This window comes from Octopus sinensis, linkage group LG9 (genome assembly GCF_006345805.1).
Source record: "Octopus sinensis linkage group LG9, ASM634580v1, whole genome shotgun sequence".
Taxonomy (NCBI): domain Eukaryota; kingdom Metazoa; phylum Mollusca; class Cephalopoda; order Octopoda; family Octopodidae; genus Octopus; species Octopus sinensis.
Window position 1 is genome coordinate 102,362,000 of NC_043005.1, and position 15,737 is coordinate 102,377,736.

Here is a 15,737-nt window from a genome sequence, read left to right on the forward strand (position 1 = left end):
GACGTTCCTTGAATACTCAACATTAAATAATATTTATTTACCTGAACCCCACACCCTTATGAAAAATAGGGGATTAAAGGCTTTCTCCACCGTTCTCGAGATTTGCCTTTCTTTGCATTGTCATCGATGCTACTCTAAATTTGATTGTTTTCTAGGTAGGAATCTTGGCCTAACGTAAACACATGTTTAACTCTGAGAAGAGTTACAACAAGTAAGCAATCCATCGATGCATGCTGCATTGCTTTGTCTCTCAATGCTTCGTCTCTGGAGCCCAGTAGAAGGTGGATGCATTTGATACCATTCCATATCAATTCGAAGCAATGTCAGGAGTGAAAATAGATCTGAAATGTTCAGTGAGTTTCAGTTTGGCAAGTTTATATCACTGGATACCAAGTAACACTAAAGAATTAACGAATTCAATAAGCTACTTAAACGTATCCCCGGCCCAAATTTTCTCCCGTTGAGATTGCCGACTCGTTCTCCTGCACGAACAAAGATCCCTTTAGAGCATCTTATCTTTTATTCGCTACAATACGTTTATATATTCATGGGATTCCACATATCAGGTGCCCCAACTTAGTAATTTCTTAACACAAGACTGCTCTCTGTCAAAGAGACGAGCTGTAGAACTACATATGAAGAGAAACCTTACTTATTGTTTAGAAATGCCTGTAGGTGGTAGAGCATTAGACTATTTCAGTAAAGCAATCCCCAGATCATGTCAAGACCCCTTTAAGCGTTAGTAACGAATGACCTGCCTAAGCAGGGAAACATGTTCCTAGCAGAGGAAATGGAGTCGCAGATGCTCCAATTAAGTCAGGCAAAACTGATTCTAGGTTGGACGGTCAACAGATAAATTATGAAGAATATGATTTAGGCATTCTCTACTTCGGCTCAACCGTTCATGTATATTTTTCTCCAGGGCATTTCTGGGTGAGGCTAGCCAATCTATTCGTAATCACAAACCGATTCCTGATCACCTGGATATCCCCCCAAAACCTTATCCGTCCGTCTGACAGAACCTCACTGCACTATCCAATGATATAAACTGGCCCCTCAAGGTGCCGAACTGAAACTCACCGGAAATTTCAGATTTATTTTCATTCCTGGCATTGCTTCGATACACATGCTACTTCTGTGGTGTCCGACATTATTACAAAGACGACATCTTCATACGTCATGAAGCCCAGCTCAAACTGTTAATTCTCGATAGTCCTGTCTATTTCTTTATTACCCACAAGGGGCTAAACACAGAGGGGACAAACAAGGAGAGACACGCGGATTAAGTCGATTACATCGACCCCAGTGCGTAACTGGTACTTATTTAATCGACCCCGAAAGGATGAAAGGCAAAGTCGACCTCGGCGGAATATGAACTCAGAACGTAGCGGCAGACGAAATACCTATTTCTTTATTACCCACAAGGGGCTAGACATAGAGGGGACAAACAAGGACAGACAAACGGATTAAGTCAATTATATCGACCCCAATGCGTAACTGGTACTTATTTAATCGACACCGAAAGGATGAAAGGCAAAGTCGACCTCGACGGAATATGAACTCAGAACGTAGCGGCAGACGAAATACCTATTTCTTTACTACCCACAAGGGGCTAGACATAGAGGGGACAAACAAGGACAGACAAACGGATTAAGTCGATTATATCGACTCCGGTTCGTAACTGGTACTTAATTTATCGACCCCTAGAGGATAAAAGGCAAAGTCGACCTCGGCGGAATTTGAACTCAGAAAGTAGAGACAGACGAAATACCTATTTCTTTACTACTCACAAGGGGCTAAACATAGAGGGGAAAAACAATGACAGACAAAGGGATTAAGTCGATTATATCGACCCCAATGCGTAACTAGTACTTAATTTATCGACTCCGAAAGGATGAAAAGTAAAGTCGACCTCGGCGGAATTTGAACTCAGAATGTAACGGCAGACGAAATACGGCTTCGCATTTCGCCCGGCGTGCTAACGTTTCTGCCATCGTAGTCCTGCCTTCGTAGGAACGGGTCGATGAACAGCATCTATAAAAGAAGCGAGACAGGACGCCATTCGCGGGTTGTAGACGAGATATGGGAGTGTTCTGGGAGGTGGCCATTCACTTCGACCATTGTACATTGCTGGATTCAGTTCATTAAAACGGGTACAAATGCAACAATTTTAGGACTGATTCCAATTTGTACTGAACGACGCAATAGAAAGCGATCAGGATCACTACAAAGGCACGTGTGTTTGCCCGTCCACCATTTATGATGAAAAGTGTTTGAGGTTGGTAAGAAGGGCCCGGTTGGATAGGTTTACTCTCAGTGTATGGTTGCTGGCTGGAGAATACAAATAGGAGAGGTCACTTTCATGATGCTAATGTTTAATATATAGTGTTCAATGCTTGGCGCTAAATCTTTGCCTGGCGATTGGATTTTCTGAGTTTATAATTTTATATGATTTCTAGTTTTCAGCAAGTTTTCTTGGGGGCAGAATCTCATTCTCCAATCTCGTTCCCAAGGAGAACTTGAAGAATTTGTGGTCATGGCTGAAGGGGATTACACCTGCTCCCATTCCTTTCTATCCCCTCAACCATACACATTTTGCCATAACCATCCGACAGAGATTCGAATACTCTTTTCGGCTAAATGAAGGCATCGGAACGATACACAGATAAACAGATAAAGAATCGTCGACATCCGTCCGTCTCGGGCGACGATAGTGTAGCTCGGAAAAGGTGGTGGGTGTATCTGCACTTCCTGGTGTGGCTGCGCAGACCAATCATCGAGTGTCAGTCTCTACCACATCTGGTGCAAGTGAAAAGGGATGAGAGCTGTGGTTGCTGCTGCTCATTTCGCCTGGTTCTCTTTAGTTTGGCAGTAGTGGTCCTCAGGTTCTCTGCTGTCTAAGTAGAGACTTCAAGCGTAAAGTCTTGAAAGCCACAGTCGAACCAATTCTACTATATGGCTCAGAAACCTGGACGTTATCAAAGAAGCTTGAGAGGCGGTTGGATGGAACTTACACTCGCCTCAAAATCTCTCGCGGAAGCGTCATCCTACCAAAGTACAAATATATGGGAAACTACCACGTGTATCATCTCTTGTGAAAGGTAGGAGAGTCCAGTTTGCTGAACATTGTTGTAGAGCTGAAAACGAGGCAATTTCTACTCTTCTCCTCTAGAAGCCGTCTACTTGCGATACCAGAGGGCGCACACTCTCCTACCTTGATGTAATCTCCTGGGATAGAGGCATCCAGCAACAGGACCTCCGTAATGCTATGATGGGCCGTGAAATCTGGCGTAGCACAGTAAATTCCACTGTCTCAACCACGGTCGAACAATGATGATGATGATCTCTGCTGTCACGGCACGTGCTTGACACTGTGTCGCCAGGCGCCTCTGTCGGCAGCGGCGGATTCCCATGTTAGGGTGTTGATCTGGCATAGCTGTATGTCCTTCTTGCAGATATCCTTGAAGCGCACTTTGGGGCGTCCCCAAGAATAGAACAGTTGTAATAAAATGCAACACAATGTCTATTATGTCAGAGATTCAACTTGTAGGACATAGGGATAAAACTGAAAATAGCTATGTATTTCTGTGCTATGTATCTAGGGAAAATTAATCTGATAAAACCAATCATACTTTGAGTTTTCCAGTAATCATTCCCAGGGGTATTACTCCCCTACCCCAGACAATATCTGAATTCAGTGAGGCAAATGACGAAAACCGTTGTTAATTATTCAGTACCTCCACTGAATACAGATACAGAAATTAGGACCCAATATAGCTACATCATATTTCCTCATTCTATATCAAATTTCGTTCTTTATTTTTATTTCATTCCAGAAATAGAGCGTCTTTATGATTTTTAAGAATATTAAGAAGCGCATTTATTGCGTGTATGCTAATGAAAACTCCAAGGAAATGTCTGATGCCATTAAGCAAGCAATATAATGGCAATTATTTATAAGGAACTTCAAGTAATTCGCCTATCGACTGGATATTAGTTGAATTGAATCAGAAGGCGATAAATTTAATTTCTGAGGAATACAGAAATCTTTTTCGTATCTAAATTTAATATTCGGCTATAACTACATGTTGGCCGTAATAGCTGATAGTTTCAGCAAATGGAATGGTGGAAATGAATATAATATAATAATGAAAGATACAGAATCAGACCAGATCTAGAAAAGTATAGTGATAATAGTGGTGGTGGTGGTGGTGGTGGTGGTGATGACGGTGGTGGTGGAGTTGGTGTTGGTAGAGTAGTGGTAGTGGTAGTGGTGGTATGGTAATGGTGGTAGTAAAAGACTGCTACAAGAACGAAGAAATGTGATTTCATTTGGGAATCTTAATATTAAAACTTCTGTGTATTATTTATGTTGGTAAGAGATTTACTAATATATTTAATGCTTCTTTCCATTTAAGATAGCAGAATTCAAAAATGATGTCGATGATTACTGCGAGGATGGTGTTAATGATAATAGTAGTAACACTATAACAATAAAGAAACAATAAAAAATGCCGAATACAAAAAAAAAATAATGAACTATTATATGAGCAAGTAGAACAAGAGTAATCAAAACTCCTGTTTTGGTCGGAGGTTCCTTACACATACTTACAAAACATTTACTCCAAAATGGTTACAAACAAGCATGAGTTGTATACATATACGAGAAATTCGAGAGAGCGGGAAAGTAATGCACCAGGAAAAACAAATTAGAAATTTATAATATGAAAACAAAGGCAACGCTGTATGTAGCATATCGAATCACCTCTTCAAACCTCGGCCATATTCAGTTCCGCGTTCTTTCACCGCAATACTATAAACTTTATACAGAACTGAACAAGTGACCCCATAGTATGTACCTGTTGCGCCACTTTCACTTGATTTCATAAATTATGTTTGTTAAGGAAAGGAAATTACACCCATCATCATCTCCTTCAGAGTGAAACTTGAAGAATTTAATGAAGATTTTGTTGTAGATATAGAATCTTGTGACTTCTACATCTAATCTTTTAAACATCACGATAAAAACATTTCTACTATAGCAATAAGTTATTGTAGACTATACGTAACTATAACTATTGAGAAAATGTGGCAACAGTCGGCAATCATCGGACACTGAATGAAGGCTCCCCGTGCATCTCGGTTAAACCCAATTGAAGTCAGTTGGCGTCTTAAAATCTTTTACCCAAATAGTAGCGCTCCCTACATTAGTAGATGGATGGAGCAAGATTTAGTTGTTGTTTGTTATCACTGGAAAATGCACTTTAAAATCTTAGAATTTATTTAATGACCATCGATTACTAAAACGCATTCACCAATGTCCTCTAACATACTTTTGAATATTGTTTTGTGTGAATGTTCCACTGATTACTAGAAGACCAGTGCCTCACAACATTTTATCTAAGCAAAGAATATCATTTACATCATTCTTATTCGACACAACTAAAGATGAAGCTTCGAGGTGTATATTTTCTTTTATCTTTTACTTGTTTAAGTCATTTGGCTACAACTATGCTGAGGCAACACCTTGAAGTGATTTAGTCGAAAGAAGCGACCCCAGGACTTATGTTTCTTTAAGCCAAGTTCTTATTCTAACGAATTTTGACGAAACGACCTGCGCAAATCATTTGTTTACAGTAATCAAATGTTCGAGCCGCACATTAGCTCACCCTGCCCGTCAAATAGACGTTGTACAAAAAGGTAAATGGTGTACCACGCGTCAAGTGTCGAAGTGATCGCAGAGTAACGTGAGATGAAGTGTTTTGCTCAAGAACATAACGCACCACCATGTCTAGGAATTGAAATCCCGATCACGATCGCCCTAACCACTAAGCCATGCTTCCTTATATGTATACACCCGCACGCACACAGTCATATATAGAAATACATACATATATACATGCATACATTTATACATACATACATACAAACAGATATACATACATACATACATACATGCATACATACATACATACATACATATATATATATATATATATATATATAATATATATAATATATATATTATATATATATATATATAGTGGGTTTTTAACTTAGCTTGCAAGGTAAAAAAGGGGTTGGGAACATTTTTACTTTGTGTATACATTTAGTATGAGTCTCAAATGCCTATTTAAAGTCAATGCCGCTTAAGATGCATTCGTGTCGATGTTTAAAACTAAAAAAAAATGTATTCTGCCACATCAGCGAATGTTTTATTCACTGTTTGTTCTATGTCGAAGCAGGGATTTCTCTCAGGCATTTAACAAATGTATAAACATTTTTAAAAAGCTCTGATGTCCTTCATGTGACTGTGAATATAAAGACTGTGTCCCCTAAATCAGACGGAACCTAATTAACCTAGCTTCGGCCTCCTTGCCCATCAGCAATTTGTAATTACTAACTGTACCTCTGTGTAAAATTGCAGACATTCCAGCAGGTGGTGACTTTTACAAGAATATCAGCCTATGCTACTCTTCCCATCTGTGACACAATATGTTTACGACCGTTAAACTAATGGTCAGTGACAAGCTAGAAATCACACCCAAAACCCATCCAACTTACACTCAGATGCAGTGCATATGGATCATGTTACTTATAATGAGATTAATCGCAGGAGTGGATGCATGCTAAGAAGCACCACTGCACAACATCTTGGGCAAGTGTCTTCAGCTATAGCCTTGGGCCGACCAAAACCTTGTGAGTGTATTTTGCTGGCATAGGCTCAATGAAGTCCATTATATATATATATATTATATATATATATATATATATATATATATATATATATATATATCCACAAACACACACACATATATATATAGTGATTTCTCTACTACTATAATCATTTCTTAAATATAACCGCGAAACACGTGTCGTTATTCTACCTATTATATACGTATTTATTATTATTTTTTTGCAATTTACTTAATCATTGACATTTTATTGTCATTTTAATTTTAATATTTCTATTATATGTAATTTTCCAGATGGTGTAATTTTATTGTTCATTTTGAATTGATAAAAGTTGGTTTTGTTTTCTAATTTTCTCTCTCTCTCTCTCTCTCTCTATATATATATATATATATATATATATATATATATAATATATATATATATATATATGTATATGAATGTATATATGTATATGTGCCTGTGTGTATATATGTGTGTCTTTTTGTGTCACTGTTTGTTCCCTACCACCGCTTGACAACCTACGTTGGTGTGCTTATGTTCCCTTAACTTAGCAGTTTGGCAAAAAGCAGCCGATAAAATAAATACTTAGAATTGATTCTTTCAACTCCGAACTCTTCAAAGCGGTGCCCCAGCATGGCCGCAGTCTAATTATTGAAACAAGAAACGGATAAAAGTTAATGATAAAATATATTCTGTGTACTTGTAACTGTGGCCTACTACCACGTGGCTGTAATCACGTCACGCGTTGAACAAACCGATATATAACGTGACACCGCTCGATAATTCTCGATAATTCTCTAATAAAACACCCAAAGAATAGAATTTTGATAAAACCAACGATATGCGTTACATTTTTAACTCCAATAAAGAAATGCAAATTTTCTCGAATATACCTACGCAATTTCCTATATATCTTACCACCTGTAATGGGCGGGTGTGTGGTCGTATGTGTGCGTATATATATATATATATATATTATTATTATTCTTATTCTTTCTTTGTCTCTCTCTCTCTCTCTCACACACACACGCACACATGTATATATGTACCTGTCAACCCTTTAAGGGTGCTAATGCATCTGTGTATACTTATCCTTATGTTTGTCTGTGTGAACAATGAGTGGATTTGGTAATGCTATTGACGTAACAAAGTCTCGCATGTTATCAACATGCTGGATATGAGGATATAACACCATTATCAAGAAGCACCAATTATTGCATATTTCATAGCGATCGTGTGAAATATTGGAAAGAGACTTAAGTAAACTTGTAATGAGAGAGTTCAGAAATATATGCCATTTCGCAAATTAAACTGACATTTGTATGCGTGGGAAATGAGCTTATATGTATATAATTGTATGCACGTACACATACATGCATATATCCATACAAGCATACATAAATACACACATACATATATATGTATATATACATACAGGGGGTTGTAGTGAGAAAGAGAAAGAAAGAAAGAAAGAATGGAGAGACAGAAAGAAGGAGGAAGGGAAAGAGAGGAGAAGAGAGTCATACACATATGTTTTGTATGGATGGTGGATAAAAGGTTTGGAAGTTCGTTTACGAAGTTCGTTGAATATGCATTGAGTAAGATACTTTTTTCCCCGTTGCTTCAGTTCACTCAGCTGTAGAACTTAGTTGAGACTTCACTGATTTGTTCCTTCTCGAGCCACGCCTGGCTCATTAGGGCCTGTTTCCCGGTTTCCTTGGCGTATAGGTTCCCCACGTTGACGGGACGCCGGTCCGTCGCAAGTGAGCTGCAAGATGCTTGAGGAAAGTGAGAGAAAATTGGGGAGAAAGTGTCAGTAGAAGTTCGCCATTACCTTCTGCCTGAGCCGCGTGGATCTTAGGTGTTTCGCTCATAAACACACACATCGCCCGGTCTGAGATTCGAACCTGCGATCCCTCGAGCGCGAGTCTGCTGCTCTAACCACTAGGCCATGTGCCTCCAATTACTTCACTGATGCCATGGTATGTCAGCCTTTGCTTTTCCTTTGGATATCATCAGTGGTATGGAGAGTGGGGCTAGTGTGTATGGGCCACTGATGGTCTTCCATGAACAGTCTTGCTCTGACTTGTGCCTCGGAGGGGAATTTTCTAGGTGCAATTCATTTACAATTATATATATGTGTGTGTGTGTGGTGTGTGTGTGTGTGTGTATGTGTGTGTGTGTGTGTATGTATGAATATTTGCGCATGTATATGTTTGTGCTTTAATGTGTGCATATATATGTTTGTGGTGTCTGTCACTGTAACTTAGCGTCTTGAAACCAAACAGAAAAACTGAAAGAATAATTGCTGGGTTCGATTCGATCGGCTAAACCCTGTAAGAGTATTTCTTTGCATGACCACGTCAGTTGACTTAATGTAGAAGTATGAAAGAGTAGCTCATACACGCTATGAAGAACATGCGTCGTATGCTTTTATGACATGTATTACAAATTGGATATTTCATCATGATTTCATATACCTATTTCTTTATTACCCACAAGGGGCTAAACATAGAGGTGACAAACAAGGACAGACAAATAGATTAAGTCGATTACATCGACCCCAGTGTGTAACTGGTACTTAATTTATCGATCCTGAAAGGATGAAAGGCAAAGTCGACCTCGGCGTAATTTGAACTCAGAATGTAACGGCAGACGAAATACCGCTAAGCGTTTCGCCGGGGTGCTAACGATTCTGCCAGCTCGCCGCCTTATGATATCATATACCGTTTCCCCGAAGTTGACATCCTGATCTTAGAAGAAACAATTGACGATTCTGGTGATAATCAAGGTTTGAACAACATTTGCTCCTTAGAATCACTTCCAAAATGCATTCACACTGGCGAGAGAGATTACTGAGTATCATAATTCGAAAACAGAAATAAGACAAATAAGGGTAGTTTCGAACACTTGCTATTGTATAACCATTTAGAACTAGTTGTAACTTTATGGAATATATTGCTATTTATTAATGTTCATAACATGGATCGTGCATTAAAGGCAAGCTGTCGACGAGAGGCAAAATGTAACAGGTTTATATTTTGAAGATATGATTTATGATGTAAGTGTTACAAGGCCAACACCTTCATCAACATTGTTATTAGTGCAGTCGTCAAACGATTTGCTGAAAGCCTGCTTAATTAAGAAACTGTATTCAATAGATGTGGATTATATAGGAATACTTATTTCATTGACTGGGGAGAAATTTCCGGATGTGTCAATCAGCATTTCCGACTCAGGTAGGAAATTGTATCTACTTCACGTATTCTTTATTTATTTCTAAAGGCGAAAATGTAGAGCGTTGGCAGAAGGCTTTCAATAATCGAACTTGTTTGAATATTAAAGATATAATATCTGAATTAACGCTGAGCAGAGCTTTTACCCAGAGCAAAATGCAACCTGGAAAAACGTCATCTTGATGTGAACTTCATGAAAATGTCTGCATCTAGATTGTGTTAAAGTAATTTGGTTAGATTATTATTTAAATGTAATCAAATTTGTTGAAAAACATGGTTTTTCTATTCTGCGTGACGCCGGTTATATGGTGTTTCGTTAACATACATTCTAAGTTTAATTTATAACGAATAGCTTAAGGCATTTATCAGTAATATTATTGCACATCGCTATTACAGCAGAAAGTTCTACAGAGACATTCAAAAGTGTACTGCTTCCCGAAATAATGATGTTTATCTGAACCATTGCAAATGAGAATTAGCTCACCTTTACATTTTGATCACATTATATGTATTTCTTTACTACCCACAAGGGGCTAAACATAGAGGGGACAAACAAGGACAGACAAACGGATTAAGTCAATTATATCGACCCCAGTGCGAAACTGGTACTTTATTTATCGACCCCGAAAGGATGAAAGGCAATATCGACCTCAGTGGAATTTGAACTCAGAACGTAACGACAGACGAAATACCTATTTTTTTACTACCCACAAGGGGCTAAGCATAGAGGGGACAAACAAGGACGGACAAACGGATTAAGTCAATTATATCGACTTCAGTGCGAAACTGGTACTTTATTTATCGACCGCGAAAGGATGAAAGGCAAAGTCGACTTCGGCGGAATTTGAACTCAGAACGTAACGACAGACGAAATAACGCTAAGCATTTCGCCCGGCGTGCTAACGTTTCAGCCAGCTCGCCGCCCTTTTGATGACATTATATAGTTGCCGAGATTTAAACTCCTTTCGCTGTGAAGAAACTGGTTGAATGAGTCAGGGAACAAAGTAGCAGTAATGCTTCAATTTTATGATGTTTAAACTTTGTTCACTGGTTTATTGTACTAACTATTTATTTCTAGTACACTAAACTTTACTGGGCTTATGCAGCTAACTGTAAGCCAGTATCTCTTGAGAGATACCATTAAATTTTTTATAAAGCTGATGAAAACTATTAATGCGCGTTTATATTAGCTTTTGAAATATATGTGGATACTCATATATATATATAATTTAAATTTCAAACGCTCTCTTTGGTTATTAGCCCTTCAAAAAATACTTCAAGACTGTCCATATCTATCAAAGCGCCAATATCCACAAATAATAATTTTTGCTGACAAGTGACTCTCAAAAATATAACACAAAATATATTGAAATGGCTATCTTGAGATCCCGTGAGCTCACAGGTATGGAGTATGTGATTAAAGGTCAAAGTTCAATTATCAAATATATCTAATTTCGTTTTCAGAATGTTTGAGAAAGACATTAATGATACATAGTCGCATTTTTTCTGTTATATTTAACATTTTGATTGAAATTGTTTCCCTATCGTTTACAGTTCTAACCCTATCCAATACATTTCGAAAAATAAATCACAAAATCTTCCCGTTTTTAGTTCTAGGTTAATCCATTGCATGATTCATTGTTACAACAATCGACAAGTGAAGCTCAATACTTTTTATCAATCGTTATTAAGGAAAATAAAATGAATTGTTTTTCTAGGAATGGTCATGTTGCCAGTTTAGCCAATAAATAATTTTTCGTTTTCTTTCTATTTTCGAGATATAAGGTGTTTTGTAAGATATTGGGAGTTGAAATGCACAGCTCAACATTGACGGAAATATCATACATTCTCCATAAAGAGAGAATGAAATGCAAAACAAATACCATTCCACGAGTATATATATATATATATATATATATATATATGTATGTATATATCAGTCGCCATGATAGATCGTTAGCCACTACACACATTTTTTTCTCTCCTTGTTTTTTCTGTGTCCCTTTCTGTAGAAGAGCGTAGGCTCGAAACAAAAGACTTTTTCTATTCCTGAGCGTTATACTAATACATCTGTTTGTTTTGTACACCACTTGTCTTCGTCTTTTGTTTTTTTCGTAAACTCTCCCTATATATATATATATATATATATATATAGTAATATGTATTACATTCTGATTTAACATTGGTTTCAAAATGTAGTACAAGGCCAGCAATTTCGGCGGGGGCGGGGAGAGGAAATCGATTATATCGACTCCAGTACTCAACTGATACTTATTTTATCGACCTCCGCGGAATTTGAACTCAGAACGTAAAATCGGATGAAATAGCAAGCATTTTTGCTAGATGCGGTTAACGATTCGACCAGCTCAATGCATTACATCCTGGTTTAATATTTTCAGTATACAAAATACATTCATCTACTGACCACATATATAAAATAAATTTTGAGTTTGTTTATATTCATTAACTTCTGTTGCATGGTGTGTGTTATTTCGGCATCTATTTCGTCTGCTGGCAGAAACGTTAGCACGCCGGGAAAAATGCTCAGTCGTATTTCGTCTGGCGCTACGTTCTGAGTTCAAATTCCGCCGAGGTCGACTTTTGCCTTTCATCCTTTCGGGGTCGATTAAATAAGTACCAGTTACGTACTGGGGTAGATATAATCGACTTGATCCGTTTGTCCGTCATTGTTTGTCCTCTCTGTGCTTGGCCTCTTGTGGGTATTAAAGAAATAGGTATCTATTTCGTCTGTACTATTTTAACCATACACACTAAAACATTCACTTACAATGAATTACCATGATGACCAACCGATTAATTTAATTCTAACTCACTTTTCTTGATTAACTGACACTATCTGAAACAGTTTACAATGTAGTCGGAATGAAAAATTGGGTGTGACCAGATTTTGTAATTATTGGTCTCAAATTTTGGTACAAGCCCAGCAATTTCACGCACGGTGATAACTCGGTGACATCGTCTCCATTCTTCACCTGGTAGTTATTCGTTAGATCTGAGAGAATGAAAGGTAAAATTCGAGCTCGGTGATATTTGAACGCAAGACGTAAAGACAGACAAAATGCAGATAAATATTTCGCCCGGCGTGCCAAAGATCACGCCTGCACGCCGTCTTACATTTAATAATTATAGATAACTGAATTCCAGTTGAAGTTGCATGTAGTGGTGCAGGAGTGACTGTGTGGTAAATAGCTTGCTTACTAACCACATGGTTCTCGGTTCAGTCCCACTGCGTGGCAACTTGGGAAGGTGTCTTCTACTATAGCCTCGGGCCAACCAAAGCCTTGTGAGTGGATTTGGTAGACGGAAACTCGAAGAAGCCTGTCGTATATATGTATATCTTTATATATAAAAGTGAGGTTGTGTGCTGTCTGTCTTCTACGATTTAGATTCCTAACTACTCCCACATTTTGCGGTGCAGTTTAACCAAAACCGGGTATCTTATAGTCGTGATTCATATTGAGCCCTTCTAGGTATTAGCGCGCGACTACGATGAGTCTACGATTAAAAAAAAAATTTACCATCAATTTTTCCCATTTTTAATGCATTTTTGGCATATATAAGGGAAGTAACTCTCTAAAAATTTATTATTAAATCTCAGAACGTAAAAAGCTACAGTAAACCCCCCCACCTTCGCGGTTAGACATATTGAGATGGCTATTTTACTTTACATCTCTAAAAATGCTTATATATTTATTTCCCTTACAAACCCGAGCAACGCCGGGCGATATTGCTCGTATATATATATAAATGTGTGTTTTTGTGTCTGTGTTTGACAACCGATACTGGTGTGTTTACGTCGTCGTAACCTAGCGGTTCGGTAAAAGAGACCCAAAGAATAAGTACTAGGCTTACAAAGAATAAGTCCTGGGGTCATTTTGCTCGACTAAAGGCGGTGCTCAAGCATGGCCACAGTCAAATGACTGAAATAAGTAAAAGAGTAAAAGCATAGGCAAATATATAACGTAATACCACTATCATGCACACAAATGCAACAGAATTAGTGACACCTATCATTGTTTTCTGTGAGATGTTTTGGATACAATCAGTAATTGTTCGGAGCACAGGTTGAAGGTTCAAATCATGGGGATTGTGGTTAATCAATGCCATCGACTCTAGTACTTGACTGATGTTATATTCTATCATCCCCGAGATCATGAAAAGTAAACTTGACCGAAACGTAGAAATCTTAAATAGAGAGAGAGCGCAAACAATTTATTCCGATCGTCTAACAAGTTTTCCAGTCTACTGGCTTAGGTGGAGATTAAACAATGCAAGCCATCTGTAATGATAGACTGAGTTTGAAGTAGAAAGCGATAAACACATTTTGCTTCTAACGCCTAGAGTCTGAGAGCTTTGCGCACGCACGCCTCCCCAAGGTGAGCAGAAATACAATATGCACAGGCTTAAAATATCAGTTCTGCTCTTAATGTCCTTGTGGAAATAAAATTAAAACTCATAGTTTGCTGTATTTATTGTTTTTCTTTTGCTGCAGTGCAAATCATATGCAGGAGTCAACCAGTTGGGCATGTTAAAGAGAAGCTGCCATGTCAGTTACGAGGAGCACCGTTGCCAACTCTTGGTATGATATCTTAAGATTCTCAGATAAATAATACACAACATCGAATTGTTTCCCTCTCTTATTTTATCTCTTAATTCTACAACATTATTTCCTCAACAACTTTGTATTGCCACCAGCAGATTAACAATTTCGCAAACGCTTTTTTATCACTTCGGAGTACATTAACCACTAATATAGACAACACTGTTAATGTAATGTAAACAATATGCGTTATCTCTCTTTAAAAACTATTCGCATAAATAAATCTAAGAATAATAGAGACAGGCACTCCATCACTAAAACCAGAAACTTGACGGAAAACATGTTGAATATGAGCTTCGTTGGCTTAGTATATTTATATAATCTAAATAGTCAGACAGACAGGGGTATGTATGCATATACATATACATACATATACATACACACACACACACACACACACACACACACACATATATATATATATGTGTGTGTGTGTGCGTATGTGTGTGTGTGTATATATATATATAAATATAAGTGAGGGCGCGTGGCTTAGTGGTTAGGGCATTCGGCTCATGATCGTAAGGTTGTGAGTTCGATTCCCAGCGACGCGTTGTGTCCCTGAGCAAGACACTTTATTTCACGTTGCTCCAGTCCACTCAGCTGGCAAAAATGAGTTGTACTTGTATTTCAAAGGGTCAGCCTTGTCACTCTCTGTGTCACGCTGATTTTCCCCGAGAACTACGTTAAGGGTACACGTGTCTGTGGAATGCTCAGCCATTTGCACGTTAATTTCACGAGCAAGCTGTTCCGTTGATCGTATCAGCTGGGACCCTCGTCGTCGTAACCGGCGGAGAAAGGAGATATATAAATATATTATTATTATTATTATTATTATAAATATAATTATTATTATCAATATTATTATTATTATTATTATTATTATCATAATTATCATTATTACTGTTATTATTATTATTATTATTAATATTATTATTATTATTATTATTATTATTATATTATTATTATTATTATTATTATTATTATTATTATTATTATTATTATTTCTAAATCACTCTAAAGGTTGTTAGTATTGGATATTAATATATATCACCAAGCTAACATGGCAGTCCAGAGAAATAGGACGAATGCTGCCGTTGATTAGCTCCGAGAGGCCATCACCTATGTGACACATAAATCTGTGTGCATTACAACCTTCGAACAGAGGAGATCATCAGCTTCCCCTT

General features: G+C 37.7%; 1 long non-coding RNA gene across 1 annotated transcript; it reads right to left on the reverse strand.

The window, feature by feature from the left end:
• Window positions 1–2,954: 2,954 nt before the first annotated feature.
• LOC118764724 lies at window positions 2,955–13,344 on the reverse strand. The gene is made up of 4 exons (XR_005000527.1): window positions 13,333–13,344; window positions 12,908–12,912; window positions 5,316–5,324; window positions 2,955–3,344 (listed from the first exon to the last, which is right to left on the reverse strand). It is a non-coding gene; the product is annotated as an uncharacterized LOC118764724 (long non-coding RNA).
• Between the last annotated feature and the right edge of the window lie 2,393 nt (window positions 13,345–15,737).